At 42.5% G+C, this 18,405-nt stretch overlaps 1 long non-coding RNA gene, 4 other non-coding genes and 1 pseudogene across 5 annotated transcripts; 2 read left to right on the top strand and 4 right to left on the bottom strand.

Moving 5' to 3' along the window:
* Positions 1-2,483: 2,483 nt before the first annotated feature.
* On the top strand, positions 2,484-2,556 carry TRNAA-AGC. The gene has a single exon. It is a non-coding gene; the product is annotated as a tRNA-Ala (tRNA).
* Positions 2,557-3,951: 1,395 nt separating this feature from the next.
* LOC112587853 lies at positions 3,952-5,456 on the bottom strand (annotated as a pseudogene).
* An 892-nt stretch (positions 5,457-6,348) lies between these two features.
* Positions 6,349-6,438, bottom strand: TRNAY-GUA. The gene is given in 2 exon segments: positions 6,349-6,384; positions 6,402-6,438. It is a non-coding gene; the product is annotated as a tRNA-Tyr (tRNA).
* A 4,536-nt stretch (positions 6,439-10,974) lies between these two features.
* Positions 10,975-14,336, top strand: LOC123332266. The gene is made up of 2 exons (XR_006549105.1): positions 10,975-11,853; positions 14,109-14,336. It is a non-coding gene; the product is annotated as an uncharacterized LOC123332266 (long non-coding RNA).
* A 2,512-nt stretch (positions 14,337-16,848) lies between these two features.
* Positions 16,849-16,921, bottom strand: TRNAK-CUU. The gene has a single exon. It is a non-coding gene; the product is annotated as a tRNA-Lys (tRNA).
* Positions 16,922-18,167: 1,246 nt separating this feature from the next.
* On the bottom strand, positions 18,168-18,239 carry TRNAP-AGG. The gene has a single exon. It is a non-coding gene; the product is annotated as a tRNA-Pro (tRNA).
* Positions 18,240-18,405: the final 166 nt, after the last annotated feature.

Below are 18,405 nucleotides of genomic sequence, written 5' to 3'. Positions count from 1 at the left end.
CCTGAAATGGCAGTTCCCAATGCCTTCTATTTAGGAATATTGAGAGCATGTAGTCAATATTGAACTCAGTAATTAAATCCCTTTCCGTGAAAAATTAAGAAAATATCTAGCAACTTTCAGTGTTCCTGACCTAATAGAGAATTACCAGCTGGAGGGGAGAGATCCTAGAAAGTGAAGTTTCTAATTCATTGTCCAGTGTCCTATCCATGCTTCAAATACAAGGTGGAAAATAGCAGATATGCCAAGTGTGAAAAATTCAGCATGGTGCTGGATTCAATTGCTGCTTCAGAACTGTTGTGTCTTTTGGGATGCAGAAGTTTACTGGGGTGATACTTAGAGGCTTAGGAAGCTCCCAGGAAGAAAACTGAAAAGACAAGTCCACCTTTCCTCTTCCTCCTCCAGCCTTGCATTCTCCCGCTAGATTCCTTTTTGGCAAAGGAAGGGGATGACAGAGGATGAGATGGTTGGATGGCATCACCGACTGGTTGGACATGAGTTTGAGTAAGCTCAGGGAGTTGGTGATGGGCAGGGAAGCCTGCTGTGCTGCAGTCCTTGGAGTCGCAGAGTCAGACATGACTGAGTGACTGAACTGAATATAGAGCCTAGTAGTAAGTCAGCAGTGTGGTTTAGAGAGTCCTACCTCCTTTATCACAAGGCAGATTAAAGGATGCGTGTCTTAGTCTGCACCAGCTGCTATGACAAAATGCCATAGACTGGGTGGTTTAAATAACAGAAATTAATTTTCTCACAGTTCTGGAGGCTGGGATGTCTGAGATCAAGATGACAACCATTCAGTTCCAGGTGAGAGCTCTCTTCCTGATTTGACAGAGAGAACTCTGATGTCTCCCATTATGAGGATAGTAATACTACAGGATCAGGGCCCCACCCTAACTACTACATTAACCATAATCACTTTCTAATTCCAAATACAGTCACATTTGGATGTGGGAAGAATACAGTTCAGTCCAGAGCAGTGAGTTTAGAGTTCAGTCAATAGTTTAACAACTGGTAAAATGTCAGTGTGAATTTTATGACAGTATTCTTGATCTTCATTTTACTTCTAATGGAAGCTAAGAGGTTCAAAATTTAATACCTAATCCAATGCTATTGGAAACTAGAACTCCTAGCTCATGGTTGAAATCCCGAAGTTGGTCCCAGTTCATAATCAGTCATCCCAAAGCTCAATCCATGGATCTGAACTGTGGAATTAGGCCACTTTTTTCTTTTTTTCATTCCAGTTCCACATTTGCATCTCTAATATAATCATGGAAAATAAATGCTAAAAAAAAAAAATGAGTGGAGGACAAACTGACTTTTGTACCTGGGTAAATTCTATCCAAGGAAGAGTAAAGTGAGAACATGTAGATGGAGAGAAGGCAAGGCTGACCTTGAGCCGAATTTTGAGATAAACGGTGGGTTTCTATATACACTTGGAATATCTGAGTTTTGAACTCTTTTGTCTCAAATGGAGCGGGTGCAGGAAGGTGGAGGACTTTTTCCCACAGAAAGTTATTCACTTTTTTTTTTTATCAGCCTTGATTGCACTGAAATAGAAAAGAGAAGCACAAGCATTTAAGAGGATTAAAAGGGTTCTGGAAAGGCCTGCACAGCATGCCTACACAGCATAGGAACATAGAGTCACTTTCTTGAGTAAAATGCTCCATCTTCTCCATTTCAATTTTATCACTTTGCCCCAATTTCATTGAGACTAGAAAATAAAATTAGACGATAAGAACAAAAAGTTTCTAATGATGGAATTTCAGACAAAGAAGTAGTTGATATTTAGATGTTGGAGAAGGACCTTCAAATGACTTTACTGCAAGTGATGGTCCTTGAAATGCCCAAGAGTTCTCTTTTCAGAACTGACTCTGTACAGTACCTAGCACCTAAAACAGTACTTGGTACCTGGTACTCCACAGGCCCAGAATAAAAAGTGGCACCTACTACTTTTGTTTTTGTTTTGCAGAGAATCCAGATCTAAGCATGTAACCATGATTATATTCTCTTCTCCTATTAATATTTACCCTTAGAAAAATAACTTGTACACCCTTGATCGAAATCGGCACTACGAAGTCAGAATGAAGGGAGGAATTTACTGGGACGCACATCCCCTCGTGACCTTGTGTCCACCGAAGGAGATTTTTTTTTTAAGCCAGACAGAAAGCAGATCTTAGGGGACATTTGTCCGAACTCTGGAGAATCTGTTTCTGGGGCTAGCTGAGTCAACTGGTGGAAAATTTAGGAATGAGGGAATTGGCAGGAACTGTTGGGATGGCCAAAAGCCGAGTCTCATTGGTCGAGAAACTTGAATTGCCCTTCTGGATGCACCTGCAATTTCCTTCCTGTCCCCGGTTTCCGTAGATATGATTCCAGAGTGAAACTCTTGCGCAATATCGAATACAAGTACAAATCGCAGTGGCCACGAGTTCTGAATTACTTTCAGATTTAAAGCGAGAAAGGAAGAGCGGTTTACCTATCCACGTGGGGAATTAGCTCAAATGGTAGAGCGCTCGCTTAGCATGCGAGAGGTAGCGGGATCGATGCCCGCATTCTCCAGCTTTATGTTCCACTTACGCTTTGGCCTTTATTCCCATGCTTTCTATAAATAATAAACACCTTGGTTAAACATTACCACTTAAAGACGCAATTCAGTAATATTGATGACCTCACCTTTATCTTCAATGATAAGGTAGGCAAGTTTGGGTGCTTTGGGTTTTCTCTCCGGTTTTGAAGATTGTCTCTACCAGGTGAATTTACACATCTACATTCCAGTTATTTATACGTTAATGTTACATTTTTATTCTCAGAATCAATTTCCCACATGTCTGACCTCTTGAAGGTAACCTGAAATTCTTACAACTGAAACAAATGATTTCCACCTTTTTTTAGAACTTGGGAGATGATTGCTTTATGTACTGCTTAATACGATTGTGACGAGCTAAAGAATATGTAGGTATGTTTGAGGTTTGCTTTTTTTTTTTTTACATTCACTCTTTCTCTTCTGAAGTCATCTGGCTGTTTCTACGGAGATGGTGGGGCTGCTGCTGGCACTAATACTGGAAATCTTGCGGAATGTGGCCTAATTATGGGAGGGAAGGGCTTCCAGGTGGCGCTAGTGATAAAGAACCTACCTGCCAGTGCAGGAGACTAAGAGACGCCTGTTCGATCCCTGGGTTGGGAAGACCCCCTGGAGGACAGCACGCAACCCACTTCCCTATTCTTGCCTGGAGAATCCCCTGGACAGAAGAGCCTAGAGAGCTACAGTCCATAGGGTTGCAAAGAGTTGGACACGACTGAAGCGAGTAAGCAGGCAAGCACAGCATGGGAGAGAAATCGTAGTGGAGAACTTGTTTGAATTGGAAGCTCTGGTGAGAGCTCGGTGAGAAAATCCAGGACAATCTAATAAGCTGTGCATCCAAGGCCCATGTTACCTTTGAAAAGAAAATTGGACCATTTTTCTTGTTTACTCTTTTGCCCTCAATTCGCTTTCAAAGAGCAAGGATACTACCAGTTCTAGCCGTTAATACTGGTAGTTGCCAATGTGTTATAGGCAGTGTCTCTCAAACCTAGTTCATTAAGCCTGGACTTCTGTGTCCTACATTAACTCTCTAGGTGGTTCACTCACCAAAGTTTGAGAATTGCTTACTTAAAGAATAAAAGTTCTGAAGCATGGGAAGGAACATGCAAAAGGGTCAGGCACAAAACCCTCAGACAACTCTTTCTTACTTAATATCTTTTATAGTTGGGAACTCTTCTGTAGGTATTCGGAATCACATTTTTCAGACGGGGTAGAAGTGTGGTTAACATATTTTAATGAAATTGACATAAAACTAACAATTATTTTCTATTGTTAACCCTTGTTTATTAATTTTCTAAAAACTTCAATTCTGCAGTGGTTCTCAAATCTTGCAACACATTCAAATTACCTGGGAGCTTTTATTTTATTTTTTATTTTTGAAAAGTTAAAAATTCCTTAATTTTTTATTCCTGGTACCACTACCACAATTTACAAGGCAATATACCTGATGTAATGAAAAGAAAAAGACAAAGCTACAACAGATAAAAGACCTCAGGAATGTACATCTAATTGACATTACATTGCATTAATCAATAGCTGCACTTTTTGCAAACTGTGGCTATGACAGTCCTGAACAAGAAGGGTTTCCTGTTTAAGCTGCAGTAACTTTTCTGACTATGGATCATCGTTCCTTCTGTGGCAGATATTTACAGTTCCTCTAATGCATTTGGGACGACTGTCTCAAAGTAACCTGCAGCTTTCCTGACAACTCCTCGCTCTCTCTCCTGCTAAGAACTGTAGTCCTTTTCTTCTGAGTTTTTAGAACCTTCTGCTACCATATCCACCACTTCCACCACCAGATCCATAACCACCACCAGAGGGACTGCCCAAGCTTCTTCCACCAAAACTACCCCCTTTCATGGGTCCATAATTTGACTGCTGTTGTCCATTATAATTTCCCAAATCATTATAGTTTCCACCACCACCATAGTTACCTCCAAAATTTCCTCCTTCATTGTAACCATCATATCCTCCACCACTGCCACCATATCCACCACCTTGGTTTCCATAGCCTCCTGGTCCACGACCACCGTAACCTCCTCTACTACTATAACCAGGACCACCGCCATAGTTGCCACCATCCCCTCCAAATCCATTATATCCACCATCGCCTCCTCCATAGCTCCCTCTGCTGCCACCACCTCCACCACCATAGCCTCCTCTTCCACCAAAGTTTCCACCATGGCCAAAGTTACCTCCACCACCTCCAAAGTTTCCTCCACGACCCATAAAGTTGCCAGATCCACCTCCACGACCTCTTTGTGATCCAGCAGATTGCATCTCTTGTTTAGAAAGGGCCTTTTTTACTTCACAATTATGCCCATTAATAGTGTGGTATTTCTGAACAACAATTTTATCAACTGTATCATGATCATCAAAAGTTACAAAAGCAAATCCTCTCTTTTTCCCACTCTGCCTGTCTTCCATAACTTCTATGGTTTCAATTGTGCCATACTTTTCAAAGTAGTCTCTCAAATTATATTCTTCTGTATCTTCTTTAATACCACCAACAAAAATTTTCTTCACTGTTAGATGGGCACCAGGCTTTACAGAATCCTCTCTAGAAACAGCTCTCTTTGGTTCCACTACACGCCCATCAACCTTGTGCGGTCGAGCACACATTGCCTGCATCCACTTCTTCAACACAAGAGTAAGTCACAAAACCAAAGCCCCTGGAACGTTTTGTTTGAGGGTCTCTCATCACCACACAATCTGTAAGTGTGCCCCATTTCTCAAAATGTTCTCTTAAGCTATCATCTGTAGTTTCAAAGCTCAGACCACCAATAAACAGCTTTCTCAACTGCTCTGGTTCCTTGGGATCATGACCCTCCATTTTGAGACCGGACTCGCCTCTTCCAACTCGAGTTCAATATGGGACCGAGAGATACCTGGGAGCTTTTACAACTACCGATGTCTAGGTCCCACCGCCAAAGTAGCACAATATAGGCGCTTTGTAAAATATTCGCAGGTGATTCCGACATCCACCCACGTTTCCCAGCCAGTAATGAGAATCACCTTTCTTTGCATAACTAAACCTAGAAGGGGAGGTAGAATTTTATCCCTCCTCCAGGGGTTGTAGGTGGCTGCCAGTAGTAGAGCATCCACCGGGAAAGAATAGAGCAAGTCCCAGAAGTTGGTGATGGACAGGGAAGCCTGGCTTGCCGCAGTCCAAGGGGTCGCAGAGTTGGACACGACTGAGCGATTGAACTGAGGACTCTAGTAACACCAGGGGGCGCTCGTGCTCCACCAGTTACTAACCATTGGTGAGCGTTGTTCCAGCAGGCCGCCCCCTCCCCCTCCCGGGTCCTTCCCGCCCCGGTCTTCGGATCCACAGGGGTGTGGCGAAGACTTGTCCCTTGATTCCTTGATTCTTGGGTCGGGAAGACCCCCTGGAGAAGGAAATGGCAACCCACTCCAGCATTCTTGTCTAGGAAATCCCGTGGACAGAGGAGCCTGGCGGTCCACAGTCCCTGGGGTCTCAAAAGAGTAGGACGTGACTTAGCGACTAGATCACCACCACCTTTGCTGAAAACGGGCCCAACTCTGATCCCCTGGTCGGGGTTCCGGACTTCTCTGCGGCACCGGCCCTTAATGAATTATGGTGCTGAAGTGTGATCATGCGTGTTAGAAGTTGTTACGGAGAACAATAGTTTAAAGAAACATATTCCCTGCACACAGTTGAGTCTTCAACAGATGCACAGCAGGTATTTATGTAACTGACAAAGGCCTTAAGGTGGGGGATTTAATTTAAAACCACCCAAAACATGAACTCCTTCGAGCCGGATTCGAACCAGCGACCTAAGGATGACTATGATGTTTTATGCTACAGTCCTCCGCTCTACCAACTGAGCTATCGAAGGAATTACGTTCTCTAGCTGACCCGCAGAGGATGCCATCGCTGCATAAGGCTGGAAGCCCATTGGTACTTGTTTTGTTCACCCATGCTGTTGATAAATACGCTCTGGTGGCCTCCACGTTTTCTTTCTTTTTAAAAATAATTTAGACTTAGCAGCAGCAGCAGCTGTAGCAGCAGCGGCACTCCTTCACAGGGCGACTGCCCTGGGCCAAGATGAAAACGGTAGCACCCACTGGTTTGCAAAAAGAAAATAAAACAACGAGGCATGAGGAACTAACAAAAATTTAGCAACGATTGTCTTTTACTGTGATGAATGAATTTAAATAACTAGTCTTAGAATTTGAAGTACTTTAATCTGCAATTTTAACAGATAATTAATAGAAGGAGGAGAAGGAGGAAGAAAACAAGTACCGAGTTAAACTCTGCAAACCATACTAAGACTTCTTTAATTGACATTAGTCCCTGTAGATAAATCAGACTATCATACTAATTCTAAACTCAGAAAACAATCTGTCCATGGGGAGCTAAAATAATATTTTAAAGCTAACTCAAGGTAGAAAGTCCTGTCATTCAAATACTAGTTAATTTTGCAAAATGTGAGTCTAGTCTAATTTTCTGTGACAGTCTGAACCTCAAAATGGTTATTACTCTCTCCTAAATGAAATCCACTTGAGGTGGGAGCCGACAAGAAGAATCCGCTTTGGTCTCAACGTTCCACTAAAGATCATTACATTGTCGTACTGTTAGGGGAAGCACGCTAATTAAAACCGCCCACCCTGGCCAGGCACCATAGTAACCATTTGCATGTGTTGTTTTATGACAGGAAGTTCTGGTAAGGAACACAACTAATAAGCCTCCACCAACCGGAAGAGTTCGGCAAAGGTCAAAAGGAGACACCACATATCCGACCACCTCCTGGAACCCTCCTCTCTGCCATGCTGAACAAGGTGTGCACCACTAGGAAGGTGAGACAACCCGGAAAATAATCCCATCACCATAAAACCCGAGACTGCAAGCCATGTGACCAAGAAGTTCTCCTGGGTTCACTTACTCTCATGCTCTGCGCCTGGGCGCACTTTCCCAATAAAATCTCTTGCTTTGTCAGCACATGTGTCTCCTCGGACAATTCATTTCCTAGTGTTAGAAGACAAGAGCCCAATTTCGGGCCCTGGAAGGGATCCCCCTTCCTGCAACAATACGGTGGAGCCATACACATTGGACAAACAAACCCCTTGTGCAAGTAGAACACTGAGACTAGCGTTCACTCTTCCATGGCACAAATATTTGCTTTTTGTTTATCTGTTTCTGAATAGGTGTTAGGGAAATTTAAATAGAGACAGTCTTACTCAAGCTTCAGAAGCAGGATAGCAGGCCTCTGAACAGTTTCTAACCTGCCTGGACTTTGCCAGGATTCCGAGCCTGCCTGCAAGCATAGCAAGTCAGGGAGCACTTTAGATAAGAAAGGGAGCAGGTCTTGAAATGCTTGAGCTCCTGGAGGTCTGGCCAACCGTGCCTGGGGTTTAACCTTTGGCAAGATAAAACAAAAAGCATTGTAATAATGTAAAAGTAAAACCAGAGCTGCTTTTTTTGCAGCCTGGGATTACAAGTTCAGTTCAGTTCTGTCGCTCAGTCGTGTCCGACTCTTTGCGACCCCACGGACTGCAGCCCGGGAGACACCGGAAGACCCCGGAAGCCGGGACACCAGGCTTGCCTGTCCATCACCAACACCCAGAACTTCCTCAAACTCATGTCCATCGAATAGTGATGCCATCCAACCATCTCATCTTCTGTCGTCCCCTTCTCCTCTCACTTTCTATCTTTCCCAGCATCAGGGTCTTCTCCAAATGTTAGGTAGTTAGAATAGGAAAAAGGAGTCCAAAATGGTGGTGGCTAGAAGACAAAGGAAAACGCATGCGAAAATCAAACAAAAATCTGTGGACCGGAGTGAGAACCTCTGGTGAAACAAACAGCCCTCTAGGCTAGCCCAATTTACACAGGGCAGGCTCAGGGGGAAGGAGACAAAAAACTTAAAATAAGAGGAAGCCAAGACGCATTGAGGTCTCTCCTTTGGGGTAGGCCCGCCGTCACCACTCGAGAGTGTATTATAATTTGCTCCCTGAATAAAACTTAGTTGTAATTGAGCTGAAACACTGGTCCACCCTGTAAAATCTTTGTTGTCTGATAGACAGAACCAAGGAAATTACACACTACCCTGACACAATGAGTCAGTTCTTCGCATCAGGTAGCCAAAGTATTGGAGCTTCAACTTCAGCATCAGTCCTTGCAATGAATATTCAGGACTGATTTCCTTTAGGATGGACTGGTTGTATCTCCTTGCTGTCCAGGGGACTCTCAAGAGTCTTCTCCAACACCATAGTTCAAAAGCATCAATTCTTCCGTGCTCAGCTTTCTTTATGGTCCAGCTCTCACATCCATACATGACTACAGGAAAAACCATGGCTTTGACTAGATGGACCTTTGTTGGCAAGTGGGAGCCTCCAGAGCTGCTATTTGAAGTCTCACGGGTGAGATGGATGCATCACCTGGGACCCTTTCCCAACTGTACTCCAGATTGCTGTCATTTCGGACTGCCCAGTGCTGTCCAAGTGTGGATGTAGGTCATCCACTTTTGGTGATATATATGCTGTTACTTCTCTCTATTGTTTCTATTTCTTTTAAGAATTAAGTCAAATGATCTCTGTTATAAATTCAAATTGTTTATTTGTGTGTAACAAATGGTTTGTTTTGTTAATGAATCCTTCTAACCTAAAGCGAAAGTAAAACTTTCCACAAAACATTTAAAAGCAAGTTGCTAATTACTTAATCTGGTCATTTACCCCCTCAAGTCTTCATAAAACTGAAACATCTGTTTTGAGAAGGGCTAGTCTGAATGGTTTAAATATGAAATTTTATCTCCTCCCCAACCCCAACTGACTGAATAAGTTATCCTATTTTATAGATATACTTAGTACTATCCATTTTGTATAAGTATATACAAAAAGTATCCATCCTTCCTTTTCTACCACTCCATATTACAATACAGAAGATTCAGGCGGTTAAGACAGGTCTTAAGGAGCTTTCAGGAAAGAACAAGTAGTAGATTTGAGAGATTCTGAGGAGTGTGTGTACATATGTGAATAACTTGAATTTTTGTAGGTCAAGAATCACATCTGGTTCTTCCATATGTCGACTTAGAAAAAATGCACGAGAGTTTCGAGTTGTTTTATTTGGCACAAAAAGAGGACTGCAGCCTGAGATAGCTCTGAGAAACTGCTCCAAAGAGGTAGGGGAGAAGATCAGTATATATATGATTTTGGTAATGGGGAAGTACATGCAATCAAGCTCAGATTCTCTTTTTACAGAAAGTTTCTGTTAGTCTTGTGAAGCTTCTATTAGTCATGAAGAGCAGTCATCACCGTGAAAGATTTTAGTGCTGTTCTAGATTTGAGGAGATACTAGAATTGGGTTCATAAAATCACCTCCTGATAATATCTAACTGTTGGAAGACCTGTCCTACCAGTTTTCCTGGAGCACAGACTGCCTCATTTCTGCACTCCACCCTGAACTCCTTTCAGGGGGTGTTGAAGGTCAGCAGCTGCAGCAGCACATGATTTAATCCTTGTAGAGTTAGACAGCAAGCACCCATGGCAAGTGCCAATTTGTAATTAAGACATATGTTACCGAGTCCGAACCCACTCTACTCCCTGCACAAGAGACCAATTAACCGAGAGACGATGTGTTGAGGCAAAGAATAGGACTTTATTCTGAAAGCTAGCTGACGGAGAAGGTGGCAGATTAGTACTTCAAAAGAACCATCTTATCTGGGTCTGAATGCCACATTCTTTCCTAGAACAGAGTTGGGGGATGTTGAGGAAGTAAAGTAAAAGGGCCATCAGTCTTGCAAAACATCTCCAGGAATGGCCACCTTGTGGAAGGGATGTGTTCATTTCTTCTTTCTTGCAGCCATTCACAAGTAGGCAGTGTCAGATTATTTCTCTGTGAGCTGAAGAAAGGCACCTGAGTTTGACAGTCAGGCACAGGGGCAGGGTTCTCTGAGGCAGACCATTGTATATGATTATAATAACAAAAGCAACACAAAGCAAGTCAAAGAAACAGTTCCAAAAAGAGTCAGAACTGGCTCTTCCCTGCAACAAACCTAGCCTTCTTTTCCATATATTTACACAATAAAGTATAACAATGTGAAAGTATTAAGAAGCAGGAAAGTTTTGGAGTTCCTTTCTTTTTCGCCTTCATAAGTATTCTTAGATGCAGGTGGGAGACAAATTTTGAATCTTACCATAACCGGAAAGAACAAATCTGACTCCGTTTTAAACATATTTCTTTTACTTTAACCTTTGAACCCACATTCCTCAGTGGTAAAGAACCCACCGGCCAAACCAGGAGACCTCAAATTCAATCCCTGGATGGTGAGAATGCCCTGGAGAAGGAAACGGCAACCCACTCCAGTGTTCTTACCTAGGAAATCTCAAGGACAGAAGAGCCTGGAGTGTTACATTCCAAGAGATCACAAAAGACTCAGACAAGACTTAGTGACTAAACACTTTAACCTTTGCATTCTATTAGCTTCATTATAAATTTATCTCTAAAGGGATGTTGCCTAAGGATTAAAATATACATAAAAGCCTTTCTCCAGGAACCGTGCCTCCCAGGCCTGAGGGCTTAAGGTGAAAAATACCTTTGTTTAGCTTCCAGAGAAACCCTGACCCAGCCCCACTGTGAATGGATGCTGGAAAGAAGAAATTATCATATCCGTCCCCCCCCCAACCCCCCAACCCCTGCCCAAGTCTGGTGAGAACAAGGAAATATTTGCAACAACTTCCTGGGTTTTTTTGTTTGTTTGTTTGTTTTAACTTTATTGCCTCACCTTCCCCTCTTTGTTCCATAAAAGACACTAGCATCCAAGCCAGACCAGAGGGTTCTTGAGGCCATTTGACCACCATCTTCTGCAGTTGGTTGGCTTTGCGGATAAAGTGGCTATTTCTTTCCCCAGCACCTCATCTCTCTATGGATTGACCTGTGTGGGACTAGAAGTAGGAGCTTGGACTTGATCACAAACTTTAGCGACGCCAGTCAGGGCCTTGCTACTAGAGGCCAGCGGGCGGGTTACATAATTTTAGGGTAAGGCCCTAGGAGCTGCAGGAACCACTTGTTCTGAAAATCTTCCCCTTCAAAGTCCCCTGAAGCGGCACCAGACTCTTGCAGCAAGGAATGCACAGACTTCTAGGAACTGAAGAACTCGACCATCCAGTAGTGTGAGTCGCTGTTGGTGGACAACAGGGAACACCCTCCCCCACACAGTTGGGGTTTTCCTCCACCAGGCCAGCCAATTTGTTTTGCCTTTGACTGAGATACGCTGTTGGAGAGGGCACTTGTTGGACTCTACCCGACTTGGAAACTGGTTTGTTTCCTTCTACTCTGTTCATTCTTGTTGGAATGTGTGCTTTTAGTGTTGGGATTTGTTTGTGCTTTTGGTGCTTTGTTGTTCTTGAACTTTTAAATATGGGAAATACGCCATCTGTCCCCTAGGAAAGCCTTTTGGGGGGTTATCTTAAATAAGTGGGCAAAATATAGCTGTGAGCCTATGACTAAGAAAGAGATGATATTCTATTATGACAATGGGTGGCTCCAACATATATTAGGATCAGAAAAGCGATGACACCTGAAGGGCTCACTTAGTTACTATACAGTCTTACAATTGGAATTGTTTTGTGCAAGGGCAGAGGAAAAGGGTGAGATTCCCTATGCACAGCATTTATGCTATTACATCAAGAGGAAAAGAAGTCAGATGACTGCCAGCCTACAGTGCAGCAGTCTGAAAGGAAACTCAAGAGAAAATCTGTTGTATGAAAGAGAGCGGGAGAAAATGAGAGTGAGGGCATGTTATGTCACACCTTAAATCCCACTCTGGCCAATACGGCTCCCCAACCTGACCAGGTAACTTCAGATTGCTTCCATGCTGCGGACCTGCTCACTCCTTTCACGTGTTCATCTTCTCCCTACTTATGGGGAACGATTAGAAGTTTCTATGTTAATCCCTGGGGCACAGGCACTTAGTTTCATATCACCATCTAAGCAACCACAGGGCACTCAGTTTGAATCGGGAGCCACTTTCAAAATGGGGCAGTCTCTTGAGCGGATATCCCGTAGGAGGCTTTAAGGCAAAAGGCCAACCGGATGTCTATGGATGCACAATCCATTCTCAACTTCAGATTTAACTGGAAAAACCATAACCCCCTTTCCTGAGAGGACCCACACCGCCTGACAACTTTTCACTTCTGTCTTTGCCATTCACCATCACTCTCAGGTGGACATTCACACCCTTATGAATTTGATGGTGACTGAAATTAAAAGGATGGTCATTGACAAAGCTAGAGAGGAAGTGCACCAGCTTCATCTAGTGGACCTAGATGGAACTCTAGAAGCAAATCAGGCAGTTCCTACCAGTGAGCCTCACTGGGATCCTAAAAACGGAGACATGCCACATCTAGAGCATTACAGAAAGTGTATCTTAGCAGGTAGCTAAGCAAAAGAGCTTAAACAAAATTCTGGAGATACCAAAAAAGCTCAGTGAAGATCCTGTTAGAGTTTCCAGAAAGAATTTATCAAGCTTATGGGCACTACACTGATGGAGACCCTAAGGCCCCTGAGAATATGATGGTAAACACGACCTTCATTGGGCAAAGTGTACCAGATATAAGAAGAATGTTACAAAAGTTAGATGCTGCATTTGGAATGAACCCTTCTCAGTTAGCAGATGTGGCTTTTAAAGTTTTCAAAAACAGGGAACAATGACAGAGAAGAAAAGATGCAAAACAGCTGGCAGGGGCCCTGGATTCCTGGAAGGCAAGTAACTAGAAGAGAGGTAAGCCACAATTGAAAGAGGAACGATGCGCTTACTATAAGGAGAAAAGGAATTGGAAAAAAGATTGCTCTAGGCTAAAAAATAAGAAGGAAAACAATAAAAGAAAGATAGGAGCCACTCTAATGGTTGAAAGAGAGTAATATTAATGAATGAAGAGGACCAGGGGCTCCATTGGATTTGAGGCCCAATTCTAATTTCCCCACAGGAACCCTGAGTAAAATTGACTAGCGAATGAGTTGATAGACTTTTGATACATGCAGGTGCAACATACTCTGTAGAAAACACCAAGGTGGCACCAAAAACCATCTCGATTCATCTTGCTCATGGGAGTCTCTGGAGAAGAACAAAATTGTAGACCTATGTATTCACAAAATTGTGATTGTGCCTGACTTCACTTTTCTTCCAGAGACTGTCCTCCCAAGGTCAGATCTAACTGTAGGCTAACATGTTCTTGTAGGCAGCCTCTTAAATTACTGACCTCTGGCTGTTCTTTGATATCTGGCTCAATCCAGGATCAGTTAAAATGTAGTCATGAACAGAAAGTCTGGACTCTGCTTTCAGATTATCTGTCCTAAGAAAAAGCCATTTACGTTTTTTTTTTTTTTTTTTTTTTAGTTATTTTGATAGGTGGGATTTATTAAATAATGTTATATGTATAAAAAATTGTGTTAAGTATTCCAAAGGTGAGGCAACTAAATTATTCTTCAACAAATATGTGACAGCTTACTATGTATCAAATTCCTGAATTCCAAAATGTCATAATGTGTTTTTTCTCTTTTGTAACCCCACAGTGTGGCTGTATTTGGAATAAGGAAGTAATTAAAGTTAGATTGGTGTTCTTGAAAGAAGAGATATCCGGGAAGCTCATTCCCTGTTTCTGCCTTTGAGGACACAGCAAGAAGACAGCCCTTTATAAGCCCAGAAGAGAGTGCCCACCAGTAACTGAATCACCTAGTGCCTTAATCTTATACTTCTCAGCCTCCAGAACTGCAAGAAAACAAAATTTTTTCAGTTTAAGCTACCCAATCAGTGGTATTTTGTTTTGGCAGCCCAAGTAGAGTAAGAAACCAGCAGGAACCTATGCTCTTTTTAACCACCTTCCTTTGCTGTTGAAGTGTTAGGTCTAAGGAGTTAGGTTAACTTGTGTTCTGGACCAAGCTCAGGGATGGTCTTGGCCTTGGAGATGTTTGCATGGGTCTTGGGTTCACAAATTCCCTTTTTAAGTAGGTTAACTCAATTTTAACAAGATAGCCCAATGGCCATAAGACTGAGAAAAGGCAATCTGTTCTAAGAAACACAAAAAACTGTTTATATACCAGAAATCCATTAAGGTAATTGACAACAGGACATATGACTTATTAATACCAGTAATATATGTTCCTCTGTGTAGGACATCCCTTTATAGTTTTTATCATACCAGGAAACCAAAACATTAAGCAGAGGCTGCTGAGTGAGCAAAGGGAAATCAGGCTTTATAATAAGACTTAGGGTGTGATATCCACAACATGTGGTCTGTAAATGTTCAATGAGTGTTTTCTCTAGTAAATAAAATGTTCATATGAATCAGAAACAGGATCTCGGTTCCCTTGATTTTAGTGGATAAATACTGGTAATCTCTTAACTCTATTTCTGTCGCTGTCACCTATTTTTTAAAAGTCACTCCAACCACCTTAATTTTGTAATAAGTATCCAACTTGGAAAAGATGCTTAATAAAAATATGGTCATCAATTGATTTGAAAGACTTCTTGTTTTTAAAAGAGACTGGAAAACAGTTACTTTCTAGGAAAGCTGCTGCTTGTCCATCCATTTTCAGTTGACTCTTGATTCTCAGTTTCACTGTTTATATTGACAATACTTCCAGATTGGAGGGTGTCAACTTATTTTAAAACGTGATTCCATATGGCCAACCATAGGTGCTATTGATTTAAATAGGTGAAATATGAACTTTAAACATTGGATATCTTAATAACAATATTCAGGTTCCTGAGTAAAGAAAAAAGCAAGATCTGGATGGGGAAGGTTGGAGAGTGGTAAACAGTATGTCTCCAGCGTGCTCAGAAGTAGGCACTCTTTCAATACAATAATCAATAGTTCTGGGGCTTTTGGTCTTAATAGGTACAGTTAAAATTGTCAGGTTTTCAAAACGACATAATGTTAACATCTAACTCCTTTTGCTCTGATATACACTAAGCAAACTTTCGCACGAATTTTGCCTTCTGAAATTTGAAAGCAGAAGGAAATGGCAACCCACTCTAGTATGCTTGCCTGGAGAATCCCAGGGTCGGGAGCCTGGTGGGCCGCTGTCTCTGGGGTCACACAGAGTCGGACACGACTGACGTGACTTAGCAGCAACAGCAGCAAAAACACTAGGAAAATTTCCCGGGTGGTGAAATGGATAAGAATCTGCCTTCCAGTGCAGGAAACAAGGGTTCGATCCCTGATCTGGGAAGATTCCACTTTCCGCAGAGCCCAGCGCCACAACTACTTAGACGGCACTCTAAAGCCCAAGGGTTGCAATTACGAAGCCCACGAGCCTTGGAACGTGTGCTCCGCTTAGAGAGGAGCCCGCACGCGGCATTGAGAGAGCAGCCCCTGCTCTCCACAAAGAGAAAGCCCGGGCACAGTAGCGAAGACCCAGGGTAGCCATCTTGACTATCCACACTTCCATTCAAGAGAGAATGGCAGAAATGCAATTTGGACTTTAAAAACCAGGCTTAGATCTTTAGATTTTATTTTCTAGGCAGTTTCAACCTGTTGTGGGTTGGATTTTCATCTATGTTGTGTTGTTGTTGTTTAGTGGCTAAGTCGTGTCCACCTCTTTTGACCCCATGGAATGGATCCCGCCAGTTCCTTCTCCAGGGGTTGACCAATCCAGCGATCAATTCCACATCTCCTGCATTGGCAGGTTTCTTTACCATGAGCCACCAGGGAAGCCCCCATTCTCATCTATAAGGAGATCCATTGTGCTGTTTATGTGTGGGTGATCAGGAGATGAAAGGGTATATGGGATAGTGGTAATAGAAAATCTCTCTCGTTACTCCATAATGGCACTTGCTTGAGCCCGAAAGTAGAATCACCATTCTCAAAATTCCATGAACATCACTGCCTCTGCACCCAAAACTGTTTCTTTTGTTTGGATTGTCTTCTCCACCCTTACACTTGACCTTTCCCAACATCCTTGCATCCTAAATCGTTTTTGATGGGAAATCATCCCAGAAGTTTAAATAAGCAAAGCCAATGCCCTACCAGAGACCTCGTATCTCTTATCAAAATAAAAGCTCTAATAAGGTCAGAAAAAAAAGCGTTGCCGCCAGGGGGCGATGAGGCTTAACTTCGCGGAGCCAGAAAGCTGGCCCGAACAGTTCAACAGCCAGTAAACAGTAGCAGGTGACCAGGATTCCGTAATTCAGTATTGGACAGTTTTGGAATATAAAGTTTCTCATGTGTGGCAACTGTGGGGAACTTCGTTTCCGAGATTAGGAAGGTGCGGAAATCTAGCAGAGAGAAAAGACTGAGAAAAATATACCACTCGCCCAACGTGGGGCTCGAACCCACGACCCTGAGATTAAGAGTCTCATGCTCTACCGACTGAGCTAGCCGGGCGGTTGGCTTAAAAACCTGCCTTAATGAATTAAGAGACTATCTCGAACAGACTTCCTGGACCGACGGTGATTACAGGATTCTAGATTTTATTTGACTGCTTTTGTTATCTAAGCTAGATGATATGAAACGGCAAAGAATGTAAGCATTATTAGAAATTATTGGAGCGCACTCCAATCACTTTCACAACTTCTTCCGTCTTCCTCTCATTCTTACCAACCTGTACTGATAGACTACAAACTGTTTCTGGAATCCAAGAGTAGTAATCTGAACGTCCTAAGAGTGACCCCCAACTCTGGTACTCCTAGAGCTTCAGGCCTGGTTGACAAGGTGGTTGGTTACAAGCCCAAAGGGCTCAGGTCCTCGAACCTAGAACTGCACAAGGCCTTCTCCGTAACCCGCTAAGACATTCCTCTCCTGTTTCTATCACCTGTCAACCTTGGCCCCTCTTGCCACACTGTGTAGCTGCGGTCCTGAAGGAATTCCCTGCGGTTTTCTCCTTCCTTTTCAGGCCCCTTATGCTCGTTCATTTGTTGTCCTTCTCCGTAATCAAAGTTTACACACACAGAAAAGGGAGGTGGGAAGGGGTGTTGCAACTGTATTTTAACATAAAATGCTTGACAACCACTGTAACATAGAATCCAATGATTTTTGTGTATTTTGTTTACCACAGACTGCAAAAGTTCATTGATTGTAATATGCTAAACAAATATCTGTTTAAAGAGAATACCAACAGTACGTTCCAGCAGTACGGAAAAAGTGCCCCTTCTCCATAAACAAGCAGAGCCCCTATTCCTAAATAATACAGGAAAACGCAACAAGGAAAGCCGAAAAAAACTTGTACAACATTTTCCAGCCTCACACCTCTATAGGTAAATATTTGATTATTCCATTTGAACCCATTTCTTTGATGTGATGAATAAATGATGGATGACATTGAATTTAGATGTGACCATAGTCTTCCTATACATTTCATATGGCCACAACCGTGGAGTTGGAACTTCTAGAATAACCAGAAATATTTGGCTTTGCAAGAGTCAATTTATAGCTGTTGGAAAAGTGAATAAGAGCCAAAACTGAAAAGTACTTGCCTCTCTTAATTAAATTATCAAGTTATTTGTTGGAATCAGGTGCATACACAGCCTACATCTACATGAATATACAACAGTTTAACTTAACAGCAAATGTACCAATTTCTTGTAGGTGAGTTTTACTTAAAAAAATTCGACAGGGTGAGCAGACAAAACCTGGGCTCGTCCGGGATTTGAACCCGGGACCTCTCGCACCCTAAGCGAGAATCATACCCCTAGACCAACGAGCCATGAGCTCTTTAAGAAGAATTAAATATTTCACTTCTCGCTCTTCATTTGTGTTCGGTTTCATTTGTAGATGTATATAACTATAAATTATATTTACCCCACTGTTTCTCTTTCCCTTCTACCCTCTCTTCCTAGTTTCAAAAACAGATCGACTTGGCTCAGAACTTC

Source organism: Bubalus bubalis, chromosome 2, assembly GCF_019923935.1.
Source record: "Bubalus bubalis isolate 160015118507 breed Murrah chromosome 2, NDDB_SH_1, whole genome shotgun sequence".
Classification (NCBI taxonomy): Eukaryota; Metazoa; Chordata; class Mammalia; order Artiodactyla; family Bovidae; genus Bubalus; species Bubalus bubalis.
This window is presented reverse-complemented; position numbering and strand designations above follow the sequence as displayed.